This window comes from Arvicola amphibius, chromosome X (assembly GCF_903992535.2).
Source record: "Arvicola amphibius chromosome X, mArvAmp1.2, whole genome shotgun sequence".
Taxonomy (NCBI): Eukaryota; Metazoa; Chordata; class Mammalia; order Rodentia; family Cricetidae; genus Arvicola; species Arvicola amphibius.
Window position 1 is genome coordinate 53,929,103 of NC_052065.1, and position 7,032 is coordinate 53,936,134.

Consider the following 7,032-nt stretch of genomic DNA (forward strand, 5'->3'; position numbering starts at 1 on the left):
CAGATAATTATGTCAAGATTATGAGGCGTGCAAGGGAATGAAGATGTTTGTCCTGCCAGTGTGCGGCAAAATAAGGGAAATCTCGAAAGCACCTGGGAAGATGAGAAAACATACCTTTTATCACGGGCCTCGGGCCTCATGCCTACACACCCCAATAGGTTAAGGAATCTTTTATTACGAAATACCTTGGACTGGAGAGAAACTGTGAGTGATTTAGATTTCAAAATGCCAAGTCTTACAGCTGCTTAGGTATTGACATTGAGATGTAAATAGAGTGATGCTCAAAATAGGGGGGCGGGGAAAAGGAGGATAAGAAAAAGGGGACGCTTCAAAAAACAGGAAACTGGGCTTGTGGGGAGGACCCCTTTCCTTCTGGTTCCACATCCACTGAACTACTACTGTTTACAGTTTATCGTTTACCAGTCAATGAAAGGTGTGCCGAGGAAGGCACTGAAGCGTCGAAAAGCAAGTTCTTACCTTTGAGAAAAAGAGATCGAAACATAATGTATTAAACTGTACAGTGAGATATGTCTAATGAGATGTCACAATGCAGAGATGCATAGGTGAAACCTGAACAGATAAGGTGTAAATATGATTTTAAAAAGAAGTGTTTTCTAGAGAAGAGTGAGATTTCCAGGAAGCAACAGCCTACATAGCATTCTTGGAGAAATCCAGTAGAAAGAGAAGTGGAAGACATGTCTAGAAAAGGTAGGTAGAAAAATTGTAGACACATTTTAATATATATTTTTAATTTTTTCTTTGGCTATTTTATATATGTTATACAATGTATTTGGGTAAATCCACTTCCCCAGTTGCTGACCTCACACCCATCCCAGAACCATCTCCCTCCTAAATTCATGTATTCTTTTTAAAACCATCAGTTCGTGCTGGCAGCATGTGCATGGGTAAAGGGCCATCCGCCGGAGAATGGGCAACCAGCCAGGGGCAGCATCTCTGAGGAAAACTGGAGCTCCTTCCCCAGCAGCTAGACTTTGAAATACCTTGGAGTGTCAGACCAGAGTTTGAAATTAATCCTATAGGAACACATTTATTCAGTATGCATTTATTATGTACTTACTGTATGCCAAACAGTGTAGAATTATATTTAGAATCTATATCACGTTTTGGTACTGGAAATTTAACCCAGAGCCTTATGCATTCTAAGTATGCAGTCCACGACTAAGCCACACCCATAACTCCAGAATAAAATAATTTAAAAGCACTGGAGTGATTAAACTGGAGGTAGCAGTAAAAGTCAAGTGTAGAACTAAAGGAAATGAGAGCTGGCAAGAGGGCGTTAGGTATCCAAAGAAGATGAATAGGCATGGAAACCAGGAGAAAGGGGTGTCACAGGTGAGCTAACAGACTAACCCCAACACTGTCACTCTCAGCTGCCTGTTGAGGTACCCTAATCTTTGAGGAGCCCAGACCCATGTCAAACTGGGATTCGTGGCTTCCACAGATAGCAGAATTTCAGGAAGCAGAATTGGAGATTTAATTGAAGATATTGTGGTGATTTGAATACAAATGACCTCCACAGGCACAAGGTTTGAACGTTTGGTCATTAGGGGTTTAGGAGGTATGGCCTTGTTGGAGTAGGTGTGGCTTTGGGGCTTCAAATGCTCAAGTCATGCCCACCCCCCTTCTCTCTCTCTCTCAACTAACTGCCTGCAGATCAAGACGTAGAACTATCAATTAACTCCAGCACCATGTCTGCCTTTGTACTACCATGCTTCCCATGTTGTCATGGTCTCTCTTATAAGAGTTGTTGTGGTAATGGTGTCTCTTCACAGCAATAGAACATTGACTAAAACAGATACTAAGGAATGAAGAGACTCAGAGCACACTGAGATCATGGATATGGGATTCTTTAAATGAAAGTCCCAGAAAGTGAGATATCCCCTAGTATACATATGGGTTCCTTAAGAGAGTCACAATTATTTGTTTTAGTATTAGCCATAAATACCATTTTGATGGCTCTCGGATAACATCACAAAAAATTGCTGAGAAATCTTTGTTTTTCTCAGTTTTCCTTAAGTGAGATAAGTGAAGTGACTTCTCAGATGCCTTGGATGGATCTCTAATCTGATAAAGTACTAAGAATCATTGTGGTTTGCACAAGGAGTTCAGTATGTGATGTTTGCCTATAAATGGAATTCCAGATGAGATTCCTGGGGAAATTGCAAGTTTATAGCTGTGGAGGGAGAAGATCCTTGAGCAGGTGCTAATTGTGCTGGGATTCTAGATTTTGTGTTGGTGACTCTTTTGGTGAGAGGGAAAGAATGGGTCTGAATGTAAGTGGAAAAGGAAGTGGGAAGGAGCTGGGAAGAATTGGAGGGAGTAGAAACTGATCAGAATATGATGTGTGAAAAAATGCTTTTGATAAAAATATTTAAAATATCAGTCAAATAGGTTCCTGGATAAATATTGTGGTGGTTTGAATAAAAATGACTCTATAGACCCATAGGAAGTAGCACTAATGGTAAGTGTGGCCTTGTTATGGTAGGTATAGCTTTGTTGGAAGAAATGTGTCAGTGAGGGTGGGCTTTGAGGTCTCAGATGCTCAAGCCAGGCCTAGTGTGGATGCCATTTTCTTCCTGTTGCCTGCAGATCCAGATGTACAACTCTCAACTCCTTCTCCAGCGTCATGTCTGACTTTAAGCCACCATGATTCCTGCCATGATGATAATGGACTAAACCTCTGAAACTGTAAGCCAGCTCCAATTAAATGTTTTCCTTTATAGGAGTTTCTGTAGTCATGTTGTCTCTTCATAGCAATAGAAACCCTAACCAAAGCAAACATAAAGCACTACTTAATATGAAATAGTATTGTTTGGGGATAGAAGTGGTTGTTGTACATGGAGATACATAGAAGCAGTTCAGGAATAGACTTTGAAGGTCTTTTCTTGGTTTTGCTCATTTGTTTGTTAATTTTGCTATGTTAAGAATGGAACTTGATATTTCTGCACAATAAACAAGTGTTTTACCAATGAGCTACACAGCAGGCCTAATTGTTAAGATTTGAAAAAAAATGTACCCATCACTAAAAAAAAAATAATGACTGTTACTGCTCTAGTTGGTGGTGTGAACACCAGAGAGTGGGGCCTAATAATGAGGCACACTAAAGTCTCATGCAATAACTAACTTTATTCAACGCATCGGATAATTTATATTCTGAGGGTATTCTGAGGGTTAAACAAGGCCTGGAGCAAAGTTCACCTAAGTTAAGGCTGTATATACCCACAAGGACAACCCATGTTTGAAAACAGTTTTGAATAACAAAAGTAAAATGATGTGTAACCTGAAGCAAAACCCACTCCTATTCTCCACACCTGGAAAGGGCACAAATCACATGCCAAGAGGAACCCATGTTCTGGAGAATCAGAGGCTACAAGATTCTTGTCTTCAGCAATAGGACCTTATCATCGGCTATAGAAAGTAACCCATAGCATTGGCAATAACCTATACTTTTAGTAAGGTGGTTCTGTGAGGCTACTTTGGCCAGTGACTCAACATGTAACCCATCCTAGCACTGGGGGTTTTACTTGGTAGCGTAAGCCATTTAAATTCCTTTCATATATGTATATATTTCAGGAAGTTTCTGCAGTTGTATGTTTCCATATGGCTTCTCAAAAGGCTTTCAGTGGTAGGTGTCCCTTCACATAGTCCCTCCGTTATCTGCCCTTCCACCCAACCCCGTTTAATCCTCCTATTCTGATTTCCATTCTTTGCAAGGTTCCCCTCCTCCCCACCACACCCACTGCCCGGCCTCTTACAAGCAACCTAAACTCTGTAGTTATTCTAACTAAAGCACACATATTTAAAGATTAAAAGATAACATCCATATATAAGAAAAAAATGTTATGTTCTCTTTCTGGGTATGGGTTACCTCACTCAATATATTATCTAGTTACATCCATGTAGCTGTAAATTTTACAATTTGATTTCTCTTAACAGCTGAATAATATTCAATTTAATAAATGTATCATATTTTCATTATCCACTCATCAGTTGATAAACATCTAGGTTCTCACCATTTGCTGACAATTGTGCATAGAGACGCAATAAACATGGGTGAGTAAATATTTCTGTTGAAAGATGTGCAATCCCTTGTCCAAGAGTGGTATAGCTGGACCTGGAGGTAGCTTAGTTTTCACATTTCTGAGGCGTATGCACACTGATTTCCATGGCAGGTATACCAGTTTGCACTCCCAGCAGAGCGAACAACTGTTTCTCATTCCTCACATCCTTGTCAGCCTGGGATGTAATTTATATTATTAATCTTGGTCATTCCCACTAGGGTAAGGTGAAACATCGAGGAAATTTGATTTATACTTGCCTATAGCCTAAGTAGTGAGCATTTAAAAGTATTTCTTGACCATCTGTGTTTCATTTTTTGAGAACTCTCTGCTAAGTTCCATATTCCATCTTTTAATTTGGTTTATGTGTCTTCTTGATGTTCTGTTATTTTAGTTCTTTGTATGTACTAAATACTAATGTTCTGTCTGGTGTATAATTGGTAAAGATTTTTATTAATCTGTAGGCTGCCACTTTGCTCAAATTATGGTGTACTTTACTGTATAAAAACCTTTTTAGCTTCATGAAGTCCCATTTATTAATTTCTGGTCTTAATGAATATGCTACAGTGTTCTGTGCAGAAAGTCCTTTCTGGTCCCAGTGAATTCAAGTCTATTACCTAATTCCTCTTTTATCAGATTTAGAATATCTGGTCCGATGTTGAAGTCTTTGATCAATTTATAGCTTAGTTCTCTGCAGGGTTATAAACACAAATCCATTTTTGATCTTCTACATAAGTCCATCTATTTTGATGAGCACCATTTGTTGAAGATGCAGTCTTTTCTCCAGCATGTATCCTTTGGCTTCTTGATAAAATATCACATGTCCATAGGTGTATAGCATTATTTCTGGGTCTTCAGTTCTGTTGATCATCATGTCTGTTTTTATGCCCATGCCGTGTTGATTTTATTGCTATAACTCTGTAGTGGTGATACATCCAGCAGTTCTTTTTATTATTCAGGATTGTTTTAGCTATCCTGGGTTTTGTATGTTTCTACATGAAAATCAAAAGTTTCTTCAATTTCTATGACAAATTGTGTAGGAATTTTGATGGGTATTTCATTGAGTCTGTAGGTTGCTTTTGATAGGATGGACACTTTCACAATATTAATCTTGAGAGACTTATAAGATTTTGCTTTTATGATTTTTTAATATTGTAAATTATATATATGGACATTCATAATGATAAGTCAACCTTAGCTTTATGTTATAAACCATATTTGATTATTGTAAATTATCCACATTATATATTATTACATATGTTATTACTAAAACTGTACTCATTTTTAAAATTTTTTTCAGAATTTGATGTGAGTACTGAATTCACATTATTTTCACCCTATAGTCTCCACCCTCCAATACTCCAGTGATTCCCCATCCATCTCAAATTCATAACCTCTTCTTCTTTAATCAATATGGTTACATATGTATATTACATATTGTTTCATGTATTCCATATGTACATTGTCACATATGTATATGTATGAATATCTAAATATAACCTGCTTTGTTCATTTAGTGTTGCTCATATGTATATGTTGCTCATAAGTACTTATTGCTATGTACTACTTGACTGACTACTTGGTATGGGATAACATATCAGGGAGCTCATCCCTGAAAATAATTGATTCTCTCTCTCTAATGAGAGTGCCGGTAGCTCTTCATCTAGGGATGAGGCCTTGTGAGATTTCCCTCACTCACAGTGGAACTTTAACTGGTATTGTCATTCTGCTAGTCTTGTTTAGGTAACAATATTGTTGAGATTTCTTGAGCACGGTTCCCTATCTAATATAGTAGACACCATCCTACAGCAAATATCCTGGTTCTCTGGCTCTTACAATCTTCCCACGCCCGCTTCCATTGTGCCCTCCCGCTCCGCCGCAACCCTTGTGTAGGAGATGTGTTTTAGATGCATCAGTTGGGAATAGGTACTCAACAAGGTCAGTTTTTCTCTCCATTTCAGCCAGTTGTACATTTATGAAATGGCTTTTAAGTCCAAAAGGAAGCTTCTTTAATGAGGGGTGAAAATAACTATTTTTTTGTCAATACATTTTATTTTGAGGAATTTTTATTATTGTTTTTATTGTGCTATACATTTTTCTGCTTCCCTCCCTTTTTCTCCTCTATCCTTCTACCCTCTCCCGTGATCCACACACTCTCAATTTATTCAAGAGATCTTGGTGGTTTTTTTGCCTTCCTCTTTACATCTATGTATGTCTCTCTTAGCATCGTCTCTGTTGTCTAGGTTCTCTGCAATTGTGATTTGTAGGCTGTTTTTCTTTGTTTTATGTCTAAAAGCCACTTATGAATGAGTACATATGATATTTGTCTTTCTGGGTATGGGTTATCTCACTCAATATGATGTTTTCTAGCTTTATCGATTTGCCTACAAATTTCAATATGTCATTTTTTTTAACCACTATATAGTGCTCCATTGTAGTACTCCACTGTGGAAATGTACCACATTTTCTTTACTATCAGTATCATCACTGGGGTTTTGTTAAACAATCTATGCTCTAGGGAAAGAAAGTACTGTCATCCCAGGTGATGAAATTTCATTTAATTTATTTATATATTAATTTATTTTTTCTATTTCCATCCATTTGCATGCAAATTTCAAGATGTCATATTTTTCCTCATTTTTTATTAAAAATTTCCATCTCCTCCCCTCCTCCTCCCCCTTCCCTCCCCTCCCTTCCACCCATACCCCCACTCCCTCCCTCTCTAGGCTAAAGAGCCAACAGGGTTCCCTTCACTATGTTAAGTCCAAGGTCCTCCCAACTCCCCCTAAGTCCAGGAAGGTAAGCAACCAAACTGACAAGGCTCACAGTGAGCCCGTCCATGCTGTACAGCCCAAGCCCATCGCCGTTGTCCTTGGTTTCTCAGTCCTCCTCCACTGTCAGCCACATTCAGAGACTCCGGTTTGGTCCCCTGTTCCATCAGTCCCATTCCAAC